This window comes from Tupaia chinensis, unplaced genomic scaffold, assembly GCF_000334495.1.
Source record: "Tupaia chinensis unplaced genomic scaffold, TupChi_1.0 Scaffold000318_1, whole genome shotgun sequence".
NCBI lineage: Eukaryota > Metazoa > Chordata > Mammalia > Scandentia > Tupaiidae > Tupaia > Tupaia belangeri.
Window position 1 is genome coordinate 2,917,155 of NW_006159811.1, and position 21,167 is coordinate 2,938,321.

At 35.0% G+C, this 21,167-nt stretch overlaps 1 protein-coding gene and 2 pseudogenes across 2 annotated transcripts in view; 2 read left to right on the top strand and 1 right to left on the bottom strand.

Annotated features, from left to right (window-relative positions):
- CFAP299 (cilia and flagella associated protein 299) overlaps positions 1 to 21,167 on the bottom strand; it is a 511,846-nt gene that overhangs the window by 260,502 nt on the left and 230,177 nt on the right. The gene's annotated exons all lie outside the window — the stretch shown is intronic.
- On the top strand, positions 1,776 to 2,394 carry LOC102491039 (securin-like; annotated as a pseudogene).
- On the top strand, positions 8,708 to 20,166 carry LOC102470006 (thioredoxin-dependent peroxide reductase, mitochondrial-like; annotated as a pseudogene).

A 21,167-nucleotide genomic window follows, 5' to 3' on the forward strand; every position in this document is an offset into this window, starting at 1 on the left:
ATTTGGAAGGTGCTTAGTATTGGGATCATAATCACCAGATACCACTGTACTGTACAGTAGATTTATTGAATTGGTGGTTAGCAGACTTTTTGCTATAAAGAAAAAAGCTTTTGTCTTTTATTTGCCCTGAAATGAACAAAATATACAAAGATAAGTAATATTACTATTATGATTTCCACTATGGTATTTTCAAAGACATCCTAAAAATAGAATGTTCCTGAACTCATCATCTCACAGTTTATTTAAAAATTGCATTCTTAATATAGTCACCACTCAAACAATCTAGAGCTTTTGAATTATGCTATTAACCAATTTATAAAGTAGGAAACAAGTAGGTGTAAGGAGCCCCATATCCCTTTCTTTTATTATTGGAAACTGAATCACATTGCCCATTGACAAAGACATAGCCTCTCATTCACATTTCTCCACTCCAACCATATTTCTAAACTTTGAGAAAAAGTAAACTAGGAATGAGCCATTTCCATTCAAGATGTTGAGCAGTAGGCCCATAATTCTAATTTTATGAATTGTATAGAGTTTGTTTGTTTGTTTGTTTGTTTTAAGAGCATGAAACACAGCAGCTTGACCTGAACAGGTTGTAGCTTCAGACCCACACACAACTTTGTGTTTCTGGTCTACAGAGCTATTGATCTTAGGATCAATACAGCTTTTGAGCCCAGCTATATCTTTTCTGTTTTTAAATTTTTCTAATCTTTTATTGCTATTGTTTGGAAGAGAGGTGGCAGTTTAAATATGAGTACATTGTGCCATTCCATGCAGAAATGCCAGGTCATTATTAGAAACATAATGAAAAAAATTATACAGATCAACAACATAAACATATTGTGACACAGATGATTTTAGAAAAGATGCCTACATAGATTTACTTATCCATGAAAGAACATTTTAGCATATTGAGATTTCAAGAGAATGTTGATCAATGATCTCTGGTCTAACTCATTCGCGGATGACCCATTCCAGATAGTAGAGTCAGAGTATGGCCAAAGTCAATCTATGTTGGCCTAAAGGGGAAAACAGCCAGTCTCGTACAGCACAGACTACGTAACATCTGGACTTTACGTTCCTGTTTGGGGCTTGCACAGTTGCTACAGTATCTCAGTTTAGTTTCTCCTTACCAGTTTCTCCTCTTCTACAACCAGATTATTAAAAATATAAATAAAAAATAAAAATTAAAAAAAATGAAGACAGATCTTTGCATTTAAAAATCCAGCAGTTCCCTGTGTGTATAGAAAGACATCTAAACTCCCTAAACATGTTATTGAAGGCCTTTATGGTCTGACCCCAAGTACAATCTCAGCTTGTTCTACTAAAATTTAAATGATTTTCTCTCACAGCCAAAAATTTCCCAATGTGACACATTACTCTACAGCTGTAGGTCTTTCTTCCTTCTGGATTCTATTTAAAATATTTTCTCTTTTCCCTAATTCATCTCCCTTAGCAGTCCTCACTTCCTGAATAGCCTGGAAAACTCTTACCTCCTTTAGACAAAGTCCAGATATCTTCCTTTTTGTATATCCTAGCATTTGAATAACTGCTCAGTTGAAGCATTTATCATGCTATATAATTATTTGTTAAAACATACTGTATTATTTTTAAACAAACTTTCATGAATAAATAAATAACCCTTCCAAAAGGTCTTTGTTTTATTCATCCCAGGATTTTCAATGTGAAAAACAATTAGAATGTCTTCCAACCCAACAGCTAGAATTCATTCATTATATCAAAAAATCAGTGGAGTCTCAGAATAATCCAGAATGGCTACTCTAATCTTTGTTGATAAGGAAAACAGAGACCCAGGAACCCATTTGATTCCTAAGGTTGAGTAGACACCGGGCTCTGGGACCGTCATAGTTTTAGATGGGAGATCTTGGGTTTTAACACCGCATATTAGCAAAATGTTTGATACTCCATAAGCCTTAACTAAAGGTGCCAGAAAGGCTTTGGGAACTGTCAACAAAGCTACTGAAAAGTCAATAAAGACTAATGATCCACTCAAGTGAAAACAGTCAAACTTCTCTATAAGAAAGATAACTAAGAAGACTATTAAAGCCAAACTCTCTGTTCCTGTCTAAGATGATACCTATGCAGATACAGAAAAATTCTTTCCCTTCAATCTTATAGATTTTGAGTTCTTATCTGCCTGAAGAGCACCACATTGCACATCTCCCCTTGAATGGAGTGCCTCTCAAGATCCTTGATGACAGAGAATTTGATGATGAGAGAACTTGAAGAGCTGCTACAGACAGGCTCCCCTTCAGCAGTGGAGATGTCTTCTCCACCTTTGGAATCTATCATAATTTCTTGCAGCTTTCAAGCATTCTGTTGACCCTGGATGCTGAATTGCCACCTGTTTGTTATGACACAGATATTTAAATTTCTTAGGACTTTACAGTTTGTGTTTGTGTTAATAAAGGATTTATTTAGTTAATAAATAAAAATAATCAACATATGATCTTGTGTCCAGAAAAGAGTGTTAAGAATGAGAAAATAATTCAGAAATTGTCATATAAAAATTATATTTGATAAGAAAATATTTGAAGAAGACAGTAAGTTTATCTTTAACTATTAATTGACCTTTTTACCCAGAGTCAAAAGCAGCTTATAAAGATTCCAATATTTTATCATTCATAAGTTCTTATAATTTAACTACGTATGGGTGTTCAATAGTCCAAGATATTTATTAGGCCAAAATAGTAAATAACCTCAAATGGTGATGTTCAAATCATCTGAGATAAAATTGCATGTCACCCCTCACTTGTAAATTAATCCTAGAAAAAATTTATATTCACAGAATACCAGTATTTAGGGCCATAATTGTAATATGGATGTACTTTACTGGAAATTCCCAATAGAAACCCTTATAAGGAATGACTTTGCTAAAGTTTACTCAATTGATGATAAAGCCGACAAGAGAGTGCAGAACTTGAATGTAGCAGAAACAGAAATAACAGTTTCAGTTGATTAAATAGTTACTGTATGTCAGGTACTGTATCTACTTGTGTTACCTAGTTTTTTTTTATCATAAATCAATCCCCAAAGTCAGACAATTGCTCTCATTTTATAGTTTAGGCTTAGAGAGGTTAAATTGCAAATATCTCACTGCTAGGCTGGAATTTGAATCCAGATCTGCTTTTTCCCAAAGCCAGTGCCCTACTGATGTGCTATAAGGAATAGATTTAGGTAAGACGAAAGAGGCAGGAGAGATTGTCCGTGAGTTGGTATTCAGTTGATTAAAGATGACCTCAAAGAACTAATTAAATCAGATGATAAGGATGATGACAGAAATAAAGAGACTGACTGGACTGAATTTATCAGTATGGCATCAGGCACCAAGCCATCACCCTAAAGCTTTAAGTTCACCCAATAAAGTTGAAGTTCATGCAATGGTAGAGTGAACCAGTAATTCAAAATACAAATGAAGACTTGTTAAACTCATTTCAATACTGTGATGTGAATGTCTCTGAGAAAGTCACAGTGCCTCTCAATTGCAAAGCCCTTACAGAAAATTTTGTCTCCTGTGCTTAAAAACAGAACAATATCATTGTCATCACCATGCCATCCCTGACACTTCCACAGTCACTCCCTTTTCAATAATTTTTTTTCAGTCTTCTATGGAGTTATTGAATTGTCACCCATCAATGTAGTTACACGTTGTATTATCCCTCTTAAGGTAGCTGCAAGCAAGCGTAGCGACATACATTTAATCTCAAAGATTTTTGTGTATAGAAATTCATCATACAGCTTTAACCACTATGTTCTGTATAGAGATGATAAATCAAGTATGTGCCAAAAGGTGGACTTAGTTTTTCCATCATTTTCCATAATTGCAACTTACGGAAATACTTAACAGTCAATCTAATTATCATGACAAAATAATGTCTTATATTTTATGTCACATATTTAAAAATTGTTCCCACAGCTCTATGACATCTTATTTTCTAAATGCTTATGATTATTGATAGTATTTTTCATTACTAATATGTTTCTATAAACATTGGAAAATAATCTTAAAGGTCAGTCTTTTGTTAATCATGCAATGTCTGAAGATGAATGAAAATAAAATATTTTGTACACACACTTCTTCAAGAGTATTGAATAGCAGCTCAAGAGTTAAATATAGATACTAAACATATGCCAGGCAGTTGGATAGGTAACTGGCACATAATATATAATACACAGATGTTTTCTTCTCTTATTGGTGTCTTCTTTCCCCCTTTTAGTACTGAGGAGAGGAATAGAGGTCACAGAAATGAGTCATGAAATGTTTTTCAACGCTAAATGTATTCAGAGAATTGCACATGTCTTAAGCAGGAAGTTTAATGATCAAAAGCACGTAAGAAGGAAATAGAATGCCAGTTGTAAAGAGGTCTTCAGTGCCCTCCATGAAGACTCCACCTTGAGCAGGCCACTGCCACCTTGTGGCATTTTGAGTCAATGAGTTTTGATACATGATTCATTCCTAACATACCAGAATAAGGCTTGAACTAAAGAGTGGGAATCTTTCCCAAATATTTACTTAGGGAGTAAGCTGTTTCCAGCTGGATTTTAATTGCTGTAGAGGTAATGTTTTTCATATCTTAGTTTGTAGTTCTACATATTCAAACAGGACAATCAATTACCACCTAAAAAAAATGAAATACTCAACTACTTAACATTGTTCCTTATTCCCAAATGATTTCAAAAAGTGATGGACAACCAAAGATCACTTAAATAATAAATATTATATACACTCTATTTATAATCCTCTATTTCTTAGTGAATAAGTTTGGTATGGCTCTCACATGCACTTTATAATAAATTTTTGTCATTTCATTTCTACTATTGAAAGGTGTTTCTTTGGAGCCCTTATAACTGTTCATTTATTTACAATACAGTATACCTTACTGTAATTACACCAAGCATATCTTAGTTTGTAGTTCTACATATTCAAACAGGACAATCAATTGCCACCTAAAAAAATGAAATACTCAACTACTTAACATTGTTCCTTATTCCCAAATGATTTCAAAAAGTGATGGACAACCAAAGATCACTTAAATAATAAATATTATATACACTCTATTTATAATCCTCTATTTCTTAGTGAATAAGTTTGGTATGGCTCTCACATGCACTTTATAATAAATTTTTGTCATTTCATTTCTACTATTGAAAGGTGTTTCTTTGGAGCCCTTATAACTGTTCATTTATTTACAATACAGTATACCTTACTGTAATTACACCAAGCAAATATCCACTTGTCATTAGCCACCTCATCGTCAATTAGATTTGGGAATTTAATGCATTTTTTAGTTTATTAGTAATAAAAACCATGGAAATAATCAGGGTTTATGTGACTTATTAAGCTATAAAATCCTTCAGAGAGAACTCCTTTCCCTCTATTTCAGCTATATTTACATAACTTTTATATTATTTTTATTTGTGTTGACATTTTTTCTTCTAAGACTTCATTGATGTTTACTTCATATCATTTCACCTCTAAATTATTTTTATCTGCTTGTGTTTTTCTAATAAAGCAGAAGTCCTCAGTTTTTCAGACCCATGACACATTTTTGAATACTGAAATATCTGGCCACAAATTGGAAAGGATATTTTGAATTATTGTCAAATTTTCTACTCTAACAACTATGTCTTTTAGAGTATAATAAAACTGTAAAGTAAGCCTTTTCATAGGCTCCTTACCTCGCATGAGCTGCACTTTTAGCAGAGAAAGAAACAATTTGCAATTGCTTTGCCTACTCTCTTGACCCACCAGTGTCCATTCAGTAATTGCAACTCAGAGATCTCCCCAAAGCAAGTAGAAACATGCAGGCTTCTTCTTACTTCAAAAGGGGACATATAGTCATTTACCCAAAGAAATTATAAGAGGGAAAAAATAAAATACTTAAAATTTGAGGAATAAAAGAAAATGTAGGATGTATATGGTCTAGATATCATATAAAGGTGATGCACCATGGTGAAGAGTCAAAAAAAAAAAAAAAACCTTGATAACTTGATAACATCTGAAGTATCTCAAGGTTATGACTATAAGTTAAGATTGGAAGAAAAATCTTATTTCTTCAGGCATTTGAAGAAACACATAAAAAGGTAGTGCAAGGTATACTTCTTGAGAATGAAGAATTATAGGATAAAGTCAAGCTTTTATTTAATTTTTTAAACTTATATTTAATCATAATACATCATGGTACATGTTTTTTTCCCAGAATGAATATGGTGCATATTAGTCAAGTCACAGATGTTGACTTATATATAATACCATCAACAGATAACTTTGCATTTTTGTGTTTATTAAATATGTATGGTATTACCTTTGATTGAGCTAATATTCAATGCATTCTGGATGGGAAAATTCATTTTGTTTGCTGTAATGATATATATTGAATGAGAATAAAAATATAAATTTTTAAATGTGTTTTTGTTTGTATGTCCCTGATCTCTCGCCTCCTACTCCTTATTACACACCCCCTTCTATACTGTCTCTAGATCTACATTTGGTCTCCCTGATATTATACCTTCCAATATTTCAGTTTCCACTATAGAGTGCAGGTATTGAGTATATATTAAGCGGTGACATACAATGTCTGTCTTTTATACACTGGCTTACTTTGCTTAGCTTATATTTTTAAGGAAAATAATTTTTGTTATTTGAAACATGTAGAATTTTTATGTCATTAGCATGCAGAGTAAGACAAGTACACAGTTTTCCTCAATGACAGCAAAATAAGAAATTCAGTTATAATTCCACTATAATGCTTTCCAGTTTATATTCCAGTATTGAAAAGTGTACCTTGGACAAAAAAAAAAAAAAAAAAAAAAAAAGTGAGAACCCTGTCTTTGTTATAAAAACAAGAAGATAAATGAGACCAGCAGTTGGCGTAATAGCTATGTCCCTGGACTCCCATGTAGTTGACCACAGTTTGAGTCCCAGTCCTTAAACTGGTAGCTTAAACTCATGCTGGGCACATGTGCATGCTTCCCCAAGACCCAGAGAGGAGAATGGAGGAGAAGGGATTGTGGCATAACCATCACCCCGGGGAATGATTTTTTGCTTTCTGTCTCTTGGTCTCTCTCTGTCTTTCTGGCGAGTGCATGTGCCCTGTAGCAATAACCTCTCAAAAAAAAAAAAAAAATCCAAGAAGATAAAAATAACTTAAAGGTAAAATGATATGAAGTAAACATCAATAAAGTCTTAAAAGACAAAATGTAAACACAAATCAACTCACATAAAAGTTATGTAAGCATAGCTGAGGCAGAGGAAAAGGAATTCTCTGAAGGATTTTATGATCAAAAAAGCCACAAAAACTGATCAGTTTTACTAATAAACTAAAAAATGAATAAAATTAACTTCTTCCCATATCTAATTGTGAAGTGGCTAATGACAACTGGATTTCTACTTAGTGTAATAAAGGTATGATGTATTGCAAATAAAATAAGTTACAGATTATGAGGGTGCCAAAGAAATATATTTCAAAAGTAGAAATAACAACAATTTTACTTCAAGCAGACATAAAAACCATACCAAAGTTACTCATTAAGAAATAGATGGGGCCAGCCAGCAGGTGGCATAGTGGCTAAGACATTGGACACCCACATGGCTGACCCTGGTTCCAAGACCTATACCTAGTGGCTTTCTCTTTCTCTCTCTGGTAAGCATACATGCTCTATATCAAAATTTTAAAAATAATAAATGAAATTAAATAATTCTTTTTTAAAAAAAAAGAAATAGAGGAATATGAGTATCTGAATGTAATAGTTATTATTGAAGTGATATTTGGTTGTCCGTCACTTTTGGAAGTCATTTGGGAATCAGGGACAATGTTAAGTAGTTGAATATTCTATTTTATTAGGCAGTACCAGATTGTCCTGTTTGAACATGTGAAACTGCAAACTAAGATATGAAAAGCATTACAACTACAGCAGTTAAAATCCAGCTGGAAACAGTTGGCTCCCAAAGTAAATATTTGAGAAATATTCCCAATCTTGTTCTTCCATCTATACCCTTCCACTAATTAAACTGGTTCATCCTGTAGTTTCAACTAAACTATGATGGAGACTTTTACGTTGGAAAATCCTTTTAACATTCAATTAAGGGAATGTCTGTCATTTCTAATAGATGTTTTAAGTAATTCTACTATAGTAAGTATAGGTTGAATGTCCTTTGTCCAAAATGCTTTAAATCAGAAGTTTTTTTGATTTTTGGATTTTTTCAGATTTTTAAATATTTGAATACACATGAGATACCCTAAGGATGAGGCCCAAGTCTAAATGAAAAGTTCATTTATATTTCATATGCAGCTTGTACACATGGCGGAATTACCTAAGGGTTTAATTTTATACGCCCTGTTGTCCTGACTACGACCTGTCACATGACCAGCAGGTATAGAAATTTTTAACTTATAGCACCATGTAAGCACTGAAACTTTCAGATTTTTGAGCATTTTGTCTTTCAGATGCATGTAGATAAAATTTCAGACTTTTAGATTATGGATGCTTGATTTATATTGATAATAGGATCCCAGAAATAATTCTCTTTTGTACTACAGACTTCTTGAGCTATCTTAAGCAATTCTACAGAAGTGAACATGAGTGCACTATACTGTGAACCAGACTGATAATTCAGTAAATTCACAGCAAGTCATTCATTCTTGCTGTACAAAAGAACAAAAAGCTAAGTTGGTATTTGGGTATGAGGACATCCCATAAACAGGAAATTGGGCTTGGTGGTCAGACTGATGGAAAAATCAGGCTTGCACCAGCTGGTGGCAAGATGGTTAAAGTGGCTAGATACCAACAACATCACCGACTTAGCAGTCCAACTCCCAGACTTGGCAAGTCGAGTGCATATGCACGCATGCCCAAAATCCAGAAGGAGGAAATGGAGAAGAAAGAATTGAGATGTGGCCATTCTCCATGGGGGAGTGGAGGAAGGGTTCTTACTTTCTCTCATCTCTCACTCTCTCTGCTGAGTGTATGCATCCTCTAGCAAAAAGTTTTAAAAAGAAGAAAAAAAAGAGATCCTTTTTTCAAGGATGGAAATATTTAACACAATTTTGATTAACTCCAAGGAAAGACAACACATTTTATAGAGACCGCATGGTTGGTAAGAGACATTCCCAACCCTTTCATTCAGTACTGCCCTCCATACATGTATCTCCAAGGACCTGATCAATATTCACAATTTCATTATTTTTTAAATGCCATTCCATTAATGGACTACTTAGATTTTCTCTTTTTTTTTTTTTTGTCAATATAGTGACTTAATACCATAACCCATGTTTCTCCACAACTCTATATAGTTAAGAGTAAAATAGTTTTAAGAGTAGAAATTGCTGTATCAAAGGCTACATGCATTTTACTTTTCCTAGAGATATGTAACTTTCCAAAAATCTTGTGTTGAGGTATGTTTCATTAGTAATGTATTTCTGTGTCTCTGTAGCAGTGCTAATTAATTAAACTTCTATTACATATAATTTTTCAATAAGTACATTACATATAAAATATATACAGTTATACATATATATTTAATTATATCCCTATGATGATGTTCTATTTTCTGTACATTTTTTTCACCAAGATTGCATGCACTTCTTCAGTGAAATGTTTGCACCTTGATCCAGCTACTATGCTGGGACCAGAAGTGCCTCATGCAAATATGGAAAATGACATTAATGTTAACCTAAATATACATCTTTAGAGCCCCCAGGATTGAATGGGACGAAGTGGGACAAGCAACTGGCTGGTTGTTAGGAGTCCTGGCTGCCTCAGCTTAGCTCTTAATTTGCCTTGGGACCTTGGGAAAGTAACATTTCTTCATTCAGCTTGTGCTTTTTCAGCTGTAAAACCAAGTGAGAACTCAATGATCTCTCTTAGGTTCTTTCAGTTTGAGGATATCCATATATACACATATATGTGTGTCATGGGTATATGTGTTATGCATTATATAATGTGTATCATCTTTTAGTCCTTTTCAAATTCATTTTATTATATGAACTTTTAGCTCTCAGCTTCAGTAATTATCTGTTTTGTTTGGGGGAAGACAGAAAGCCTATAGTCAAGAACCACTTTAGCCTGTTTCTAGTCCTAGTCACCAGAAATACACAAATGTATCTACGGTCTAGTTGAGGAATCATACAAGTAAAAATTGACATGAAAATAGGATATGATTCAATAAAATGAGATATTTCTTGTAATTTTAGGTGTAGCTTTTAGACACCTGAAGTTGTATTAACCAGTGAAATAATTAGTGATTAAATGGTGTATGATTAGGACTAATTACCAGCTCCCTAACAGCTGAGAGAATGGAGCTGATAGTAACACCCCCCATCAAGGTATAATATTTTAAAGAAAGTATCAAGAGCCCAGAAATATACTTTATACCATGGTGGAGCAATAATGTCAGAGCAATAATGTGGCTTCCTTCCAATGAAGCTCTTTCATTTCTCCTGAAGAACTTGCAGAGGTGACTGAGTTAAATAGAGAGACATGAATTACAATACTTTTTTTTTTTTTGGAGGGGTTTTGGCTATAGGGTGCATGCGCTCGCCAGCCAGACAGAGAGAGACATAGAGACAGAAAGCGAGAAATCACCCTCCAGGGGGGATGGCCACGCCACAATCCCTTCTCCTCCATTCTCCTCTCGGGATCTTGGGCACACACGCACACGCCCCCGGCGTGAGATTTAAGCCACCAGGTCCGGGACGCGAACCACAGTTGACTACGTGGGAGTCCAGCAACATAGCCATTACGCTAACCGCTGGTTCCCAAATTACAATATTTTTAAGCTAAACTTACCAGAAGTATCAAGATTCATGCTCACTTTAGGATAAATAAGTTGTGTCAGCTGTCTAATCTGAAGTAGACACATTGTAGTTAGGTATTAAGATATTCTATAACTTTACTTTGTAAATAACTTTGACTTCTAATAACCCATGTTACTTTGTTATACATAGGTAAATAGATTAGAAAAAGTAAATACATTGTTAACTACCTTGCACTTGGACAAATTGGCTTCCATATCACTGTTTACCTAGCCAATAAACAATGGTTGGTCAAGAGAGCCCGTGATTTCCAAATTCTGTACTCTGAATGTTTGTAGTTCCCTAAACTCAAATCAGAATTCCCACAATCTGGTAAATTAACTTGCTTAGATTAGTACATATGAGCATATTTGGTTCTCTGTACTGGGCAAAATCTATTGGCTAAAGGACAAGAAAGAGTTAATATAAATAAACATTTCATAAAATATTAAAATGCAAATGAAGTTTTCATATTCTTTACCACCAAGAAAATCCATAATTTAACACAAATATAATTAGCTGATAAACATTTAAATACATCAATGAGTACATGGAACACCTAGAGTTATAATTAAATATGCTAATTTATAATATTTCATATAAAGGCAACCAAAGATATCTCCTGCATGTTGACATTAAAATTGTTTCTTTCTCTCCTGATCAGATAATGTTTCAAAACATTTTTACTTCAAAGAACATTCTAACAGCGTGCTTAAGCCATGTTTTCACAAAATTGTTAGTAAGTGGAACTAAGTCATTGAAATTCAAGACTTGTAATCGCATTCAGAAAGAACTGCATTGCCAGCAATGGTCAGTATGTAATCTTTCAAGTTAAAAAAAAAATAAAAATAAAATATCCCAAGTCTTCTCATTTCTCTGTCAACCAAACTACATTAACTTTGCCTTCCAACCTTTTAGTAGGCGGGCAGGCAGGCTTCCAAGGACACACAGAACACGTGCTTTCCCAGCACAGTACCTGGCCTCAGTTCTTTCCCATTACCCACATCAAATCAGGGCCATCTTTTCTAATTACCCTACCTGTGATGTCCATTAGATCAAGGTCTCCTTTTCAATAGAAGAGCCTTAATTTAGAGTCACTGCCTTTCTACTGGCAAGGACTGTCTGTCATCTCTAGTAAATATAAAGCTAAGGAGATCAGGTCATTATCAGTCACATAAATGAATCTCTTAGGGCAATTTCTGTGAGGAAGACTTTCTCAAAGATTCCACAAAGACTTAAAATACTATGGCAATCTTGATGAAAATTCTTCATTAAGAGAGAAAGAATAACCTATTTTCAGAGCAAATCCACATCGACATTCTGTTGTGATAAATTTAACTTGACAATACATGATTTGCTATACATACACAAAGGATAATGACAAGTGTCCTTAAGAGAGAGGGCAGGGCTTACAAACTACAACTTGAAGTAACACAACCCAACTCCTACTAACAACAGGAATACATAAAATAAACGGGAGGCAAGGAATTGAATGTGTGCCTGCCTGTTTTTCTGTGGCAAAGGTATCGAGAAGAGCAAAACCAACATTGATCAGAAGTTATAAAGTGATGAGAAACATGTTTTCTTCATCATCATTTTGTCTCAGTCAATAGCTGTGCATTCATTTTTCACAAGCACAGGTGAACTGTGACATGCCATTACTTGAAGAGCAGTCCCTTTTTAAAGTGAAAAGGAAAATGATATTAAACAAAGGGCAGTGGGTCTCAAACTTTAATGAGCCTAAGCCACATTTTAGACAACCTAATAAGTGGTCAGTTATCTATAAAAGCAACATCGATGACTCTTATGCAGATGATGGATAGACTACATTTTGTAAAACAATCCTATATAGCATGTGTGAATATTAAGTACAACAAAAGTTGACTCAAGTTTTGGTGGTGAAGATGGGGCAAGAGGAGAAGCAAGTACTTCCATTTATCTTGATTGACATTGTGTATGTGAAGAGATAATGAAAGAAATAATGGAATTTTTACTTACAGTGTATTACGTTAAATAAATGGAATTATTTAAATTTCCTTCAGACACCATAGATAGTATGTCAATTTTAGAGGTGAATGACTCAGGCAACAACAACAAAAAGTAACAGAAAATAGAGGTTCTATAAAAGATGGGATGCCAATAACTTCAAGTGGCGAGTATTTCCACATTTCTAGGGAACCCTTCTATTTTTTTTTTTTTTTTTGGAGAGGTTTTTGCTATAGGGCACGTGCGCTCACCAGACAGAGAGAGAGAGACAGAGAGACTGAAAGCAAGAAATCACCCTCCAGGGGGGATGGCCACGCCGCAATCCCTTCTCCTCCATTCTCCTCTCGGGATCTTGGGCACACACACACACATGCCAGGTGTGAGTTTTAAGCCACTAGTGGCAGCACGCAAACTGCAGTTGACTACATGGGAGTCCAGTGACATAGCCACTATGCCAACTGCTGGTCCCAGGGAACCCTTCTATTGATAAAATGAGTTATCTACTTTTTTTGCACCAACAGAATATATTAGTCAACATTCAAACTTGTGTAGGTTCCTTATACTATCCCTGTGAACATTCGCACTGAGTGAAGATAAAGGAACCTGAGTCAATATCCCAGTTCTGTCCCCTCACCAGCCGTGGGGAAATTGCAGAGCTCCGTGTGTCTTGGACTCCTTATTTGTGAAATGAGTGCTATACGTCATGCAGATCAAATGAAGGGTCAAAGTAGGCTTCAAATGTGTTAATGTTCATGCAGATCCTAGTAACGTATTCAGCACATCATTGTTCATTTTTCTTCCTCTCCTTGCCTATTAGTCTTTCTCTCTGACTTGCTCCTTGGTTCATTTAATTTGATTCTCATCTTCTGAATGTAAAGAAAACAGGTCATCAAATTTATTAAAAACCTTATGTTTGGGCCAGCACGTGGTGTGGTGGTTAGGTTGCTGGATTCTCACATGGCAGACCATGGTTCAAGCCCTGGACCTGGCAGCTTGTTTTTTTAACTTCCCCTCTTTCCATCTCGCTAGTGAGTACATGAGCCTTGGAGCAAATTAAAATAATAATAATGATGCATACAATTAAATAAATCTTTTTTTAAAAATGTGCTAAACTTAAGAGGATCTGTGAGCTCAAGGCCACAATAATGGTGTTTGGAATATTCAAAAGTATTTTGCACTTAATACCAAGATTTGAGAGGGTTAAGAAGTTCAACCTCTATTTAAGCAGAAGTACTGCAATGCTTTAAAGTGTTTAAAATGATTTAATATAAGGATAATTGAGGGCTATAAATAAGGATTTTTCAGTTTCACAATTTATATAGAGAGAGATTTCACAAAACACAATATTAAATAAGAGTAATTAATTTTCATCGATATATAGGTAGAATGTTTCTATAAATAATACTAGCTGATTTTTTTGTCATCAAACTTTAGTGCTAGTACATGTAATAATTTCCAGAGAAGTCAGAATCATGCTTTTGAGATAAATTCCTTAGTAACTGACTTCATCATCCTTCATACTATATTTTAAACTCTGTTTTTCAGTTTACTGTGCTTTTCACTTAAGAGAACCTTAAGGGAAAGAAACAGAGGATAACAAACGGTAAAGAAATAGAGGTTCTAGAAAGATAAAATACAATATTTTGCTAATGGTAACTATTTTTATGTATTTTTAGTTGTATGACTAATTTTTTAAATTTTTTTATTTAAATTTTTTATTTTTTTTACTTTGCTTTTTGAAAGAAAAAAACAAAACAAATAACAAAGCATATGACCATCATCACTGATTTATGAAGTTCTTACAACTGTCATACATTTATCTACTAATAGTTTAGTTTTTAGGACATTGATGGAAACATTGACCCTCATGGTTCAGATATGTCAACCTTCCAATTTAAAGACTTCTCAGCCTGGGAGAGAGTATGGTGTGGAAATGACACAATTCAGTTATTCTCATTTCATTCAGTTAAGACCTACAGGAACTGCAGGTAATGTGTTCAGTCTCCCAGCTGCCCTTTCATCCCTTGGTTAATGGGAAGTTAAGAGACCAACTCCTCAAAACTTTCAAGAGCACTTGAGAGAGTTTGCTCAATGGAGTTCAAATATCAGCCTTAAAGCAAGTTGCAATTTTGATTTGAACCCTATTTCCTGCTAATGTCCTGACCCAGGTGTGGTCTGGACTTGATAAACCATTAACTTTGTTCTCTATGTAAATAAAATGGTGGCTGCACAGGTGCACCTGCTGGATAGTGTTATGGGCAAGCACAAAGTTATCAGAGTGTAACGCAGAAAAAATAAACAGAACAAGTGTGCTAAGGGGCACACTTAGATTGCCGTTGTAGATTGTGTATACAGTTAAATCTTTCTGTCAAATAAGTTTAATGCAGTTACTGAATTTAACACTTGGCTCACAGGAAAGCTAATCTGGCCAGCACTCCCATGTGTCCCCCAATTAAATGAGTATATCAGAAATTTTCTCAATAACTACATAACTATCTTTAAAGTACTATATTTTAAAATTACTTAACGTATGTAAAAGTACTATTGAGAAAGAAGAAAAAAAAGTGTTGCAAACTTAATACAGGATAGGCTATGATGCCTTTTAATTTATTTTGTGAAGTGACAGAATGATAGAGAATGCAGGGAACATTTATTACTGACAGGTGTAATTTTACCCCTACTTGAAAGGCCGTGACTTTAAAAGGAGATGAAAGCTTCCAGCTGATGAATGAGGGAAGAAAAACCTGACAGGAACAACATGACTGTCCCAAGGGAACTGAGTCATGTGGGCCTGTGGTTTACCATTTGGTCATAAAGTTACAGAGATTTACAGTGTGCTCTGGAGGGGGTCGGAACCCGTTTATTTGCATGTGCTTCTGAAGAGCTGATAGACCAAGTTTGGAAAACTCCAAACAGTGTGGCCAGCTCATCTCCCAGCTGATAATGACATAACAGTTCCAGGCCACCCAGAGCAGCGTAACTATGACTGACGAAACCCTCTTGTCTGAGTTTCTGGGCTAATAAAGATTTGAGGTAGCAATTTATATATAGAAAAAGCCTAAGGTATAATCATTAAACATAAACCATAGGTTTGTCTTTAGAAAGAGTTTTGTTTTGTTTTTGTTTTGTATTCTTTTTGTAGGTTTCATAGTATCAAAAATAAGGCCCCAAAGAAGTTTTTAACTTTAGGTTACTTCTGATAAAAATCTTACAATCAAAATTATTCTAATTATGTTAACTAAACCAACATACATCTAGTACTATTACTTTCAAGGTGCTACGCTCAGAAATTAGGTTTAAGAATACTAAAATGTAACAAGGGGAAAATTGAAGTGTGAATTACTATGAGGTAAGGAAGAACGTGACAGTGCCATAGGAAACACACAAAAGAGAATGAGAGATAAAAATAAGAGGCTTCTCCTCTGAGAGTACAAAATTTGCATATAGTTCTGCTAGAGTTTACATACCTATCTTGTTAGGATTTGCTCTCTTGGGGCCAGAAGGTGGCATAGTGGTAAAATATGACACTCTACAAAGGTAATCCCTGTGGACAGGCTCTGGATTCACCTCTGAGACCTCCCTGATAACACTGGGCATGCATGTGCTCATGATCCGGGCTGACTGACACTAGAAGTGGATCATGGTTTCAAGACCCCATTGGTGGTGCTGTGTGTCTGTCCCTTTGTCCACCTGTCTCTCTTGTTTATAAAAGAAATAAACTTTTTAAAAAAAGAATATGTGCCCTTTTCCTTAATGGGAATCGTTTCACCACTTTAAGTACTACTTCCAGGTTAGAGGTCAGTTGGGGTGGGAGGCTTAGGACTGCTGGAGATACTCAGTGATACTCCAGTGAAATGAGTGTAATGCCTTCTAAGAACAGAGCAAACTCACATTTTCCTCTGCACCTCACTATTGTCATTCATTTTTACTAGAACTTTTATTAAAGTAGGTGCCAATGTGATCACAAAGAAGAGATTAAAAGGAGAATGGAATCTCTTCCATTAATAATTGGGCCAGCAAGTAGCATAGTAGTTAAGGTGGTTAGACCCCAATGTGGTCTAAGTCCTGAATTGGCGGCTTGCATAGCAAGCCAGGTGCATGTGTGCATATGCCCAAAATCCCAAAAGAAAGGAGAAATGGAAGAGAAAGGATTGTAGCATGACAGTACTCCATGGGGTTGGGGAAGTGTTTCCTCACTTTCCTTCTCTTTTTCTCTTTTTGGTGAGAGCAAGCTCTCTCTGGCAAATTAAATAACTTAGAACTAATTCATAAAATATAAAGATAAAATAAGTATGCAAATTTCCTGAAAATCCATAGGAACTAATGAGCATTATTCAGCTTTTTTTAGTCTTAAGAAACTTTCCATGTATAAAATGGTATGATTTGAGAGGTATAGAAATATTGGGCTGTCAGAAATGTCATGATGCATTTTTGCATAGAAAAACATAGAAAAAAATACATCATGAAATTTCCAACAACCCAGTACAGAAGTTCACTTGGTTTATTCAAAAACAGCTTGCAATTTTTGGATACTTTATCATTCTGACATTTTAAGGGTCATTTATGGACTGTTCAAGCAAAATTATTATTTCACCAGACAAAAGCCACTAGTATAGGAATAAGAACACAAAATCTCATACCATGTTGCACACGAATATGCAAATATATGGACAGTCTAGGTATCACTGACAAGTTACCAAAACACCATTACATAAAATAGCAATGGTCAACAAATGTCATGGAAAGAAAAATTTGAAAACTGTAAACATTAAATGTGTCATAAAATAACATTATATATTCCATTATTCGGCTCATTCTGAAAATAAACAAAGATAATGTTAGCACTTAGAACTCTGAATTGCTTAAAATTCATATGATATTAAAGAAATATTGTGTTGAAATAATTCAGCATTAAGATACATACCAAATTAATCCTTAAATTTTAATAAACTCTATAAAAACAGATTTACAATATTCCTAAAAGGACAGCTCCCAAATAACTTCCTTCTCTCACCAAATAGCTTCATGACCTTGAACATATTAACACAGAAATCATGACATAGTTAAATAATAGCTAAATAATACCACAGGGAAAAGTATAATACTTCAAAAATTTTGAATATTATTCACATTTCACTCTAAAGTTTTGCTAGTATGAATAAGCACATATAAGACAAGAAGCCTATTTACTTACAGTCACGTTATTTAACATAAATAAATTTATTTAAAATAAATAAAACTAAACCTTAATTTCCCAGAAAATAATGTGATGCTCAAACAGTAAATATGTATATACTGAAACCCGTGGAAACTTTTTGAATGACTTCATCCATACATTCCTTTATACTGACTTATAAGCCCTGCTTTAGCAATCTCACACACTGTGTGAACCTAGAATACTCAACTGAAATATAAATGTAAGTAATCCCGACAGTTGCAGAATTTGATTTTATCACGAACATTTTCACCCGCTCCTCCATTCATCTCCTTTGTCATACCCTCTCTCCATACGCATGCACGCACACACTAGAAGCTTTACCCAGTTTTACACAAAGACTGTAACCCATTTCTGACCCTCAAACCGATTATTCTGTTTTTAACTCTCTGTATTACTCATTAAACCTCCTGGCTTCATCCCATTGGTAACATCTGCTTTCTATCAATGCCAAGGGAGACAGGTTCTTTAAACATACTTTCCTTAAAAAATAAGAATAAAAATGTAAGTTATATAGATCTTTAAAAAGTGGAAATCTAAGTTGTTTCATTACATCCAAAATGATTTTTTTTTTCAATTTGAAAGCCCTCCATTTACTCCAAGAAAATCATGGAAAATATCAACATCTGTACATTGCAATAAAAGCACTACTTGTAACTGCCATTCATCACGCAAGTGAGTAATTCGGAAAACAGTAGCAATAGATCTTGGAGTGGAGTATGGCAGGATGAAGCCAAAGTGCTTTTCTAACTTGTAAAGGAAACTTTTCCATGAGCAGTACTTTCAGCCAGTTGCTAAGTCTTCAAGGTATGAACAGCATCAGCCTCCTGTTAATTTAGCTTCAATAAATTAAGAAAGAAAATCCGAGAGAGGTATATTCCATAGCTTAATGAATCCTCCTAGCTTTTATACTTTAGCATAATTTGAATCCCACCCTTTGGTACTATTGGAATCCATTACCAGTCGGCAATATTGAGAAGTATGATACTACTGATAAGTAGAATGAGCAAAAATTATGCGCATTTTAATTATTTGAATTTTACTTGGTTTCCTTTAGGAACCCACTTTTCAGTGTTGGTGAAATCAAGAAACACATAGCCCAAGAAGACGGTGAAGCAGAAGACTCAAGAAGCTTATAAATTGCTCCACGTGGTCTTGATCCTGGAGACAGGCACCCTGGTTCTGCTCTGTCACCGACTCTGTGACCTTGGAGGAGCAACCTCAGTTTACTTTCCTTCCTCTAAGGATTCCTTCTCTCCAGAATGATGCCTATCTCAAGGCGTTGTTGTGAGAACCCACTTAAATACTGGAGGAAAACACGCCAAGTGCTAAAGCGCACCACGTGAGCACCATTCCTTAGGGCATTTCTGCCTCTGCAGCCCTTAGGCCTGCCGCTTCTGGAAGAATGTGCCTGACAAACCTATTGTGGTCTGGTTCTAGACAAGCGAAGTCTGCCTTTAGCACCAGTTCCTCCTACCAGGCTCCTGCTGTCACCAGCATGCACCCTAGAGTACAGCTATTGTCAAAGGAGAGTTCAAAGACCTAAGCTTTGATGATTTTAAGGGGAAATATTTGGTGCTTTTCTTCTATCCTTTGGATTTCACCTTTGTGTATCCTACAGAAATTATTGCTTTTAGTGACAAAGTGAATTAATTTCATGGCGTGAACTGTGAGGTCATGGCAGTTTCCGTGGACTCCCACTATAGCCATCTTGCCTGGATTAAAACACCCAGGAAGAATGGTGGTTTGGGCCACATGAACATAACACTCTTGTCAGATTTAACTAAACAAATTTCTCGAGACTACGGTGTGCTGTTAGAAGGTCCTGGTCTTGCACTAAGAGGTATCTTCATAATTGACCCCAATAGAGTCATCAAGCACCTGAGTGTCAATGATCTTCCAGTAGGCCGAAGCATGGAAGAGACCCTCCACTTGGTGAAGGCATTCCAGTTTGTGGAAAGCCATGGAGAAGTCTGTGCAGCAAATTGGACACCAGATTGTCCCGCAATTAAGCCAAGTCCGGCTGCTTCCAAAGAGCACTCTGAGAAGGTAAATCAGTAGATCATCCCATGTGTCTGCAGCTCCTCCCGCCAGGAACGAACCACAGTTGGAACCTACTTTTAGCATTTCAAAAACAATTATTTATAGAAGGCGAAAAAACAAGCTATGCTTGTATTCGTAACTGTTACTCTAGATATTTTGTTTTTGTAACTCTGGCTAAGCCTTTTCAAATGTCAGCGCTGTTATAAGGAGTCCTGTATTGGTAACATCCTGATCGCCAGCTAGATTTTACAGACGGCCTAGATCATGTCTTCAGTGGGTGAAGGCAACTCCTCTTTCTTAGCCTTACTTGAATGTTTGTCTACACCAAAGTAGTACAACAAGCATCAAAAACTTCTGATCAAGGGTCCTGAAATCTTCAATTTCTTTGTATTAAACTGAAATTTTTTCAAAGTAACAAAGATTGTTGTTTTAAGTTAGCATCTGCTGTCTAACTCTCACAATGGATGTACCTGTGATTAAAACAACGTGAATCATGTTATCAAAAAAACACGGCACGCTGACTTCACTAATCGTGCATGGTCCTCTTCCTTAAGGTTTATAGTTTACATGCTGATTTTACTTATTAGCTGACTTAGAGTCTACACACATTTCTAGTTATTGATTAGGTATAATTATAAAGGCTATTTATTCAATCCAGGGCGTGCATTTTGAAATCATTGTAATTAATTTGTTTCTCGAAGTCTTCCATGTGAAATATATAACAGAAAATAAACCTATTTTAAAATATTTTTTTAAAAAAAGAAGCTTATAAATTGAGTCATCTCTTTCCTAATTACATAGGTTTGACATTTGTGAATGGTATAAAAATTGAGATAGCACATATATTTAATGTGAATATCTCCATACATTATAATATACCTATACTTATAATGTAATATAGTATTTTTAAAAATATTTCTAGGAAATACTTTGGGAATGACCCCACAGTTTTACATTCTAATCTGCAATTAAAAAAAAAAAAAAAGCTAAAGTACCTCATGCAGCCAGCCATCGTTACATTACACGGGTTCCTAGTTCAATGCAATTTCCAAGCTGGCCTCATCATGAAAGATTCATGACCATAATTAGATTTCTATTCCCACAGC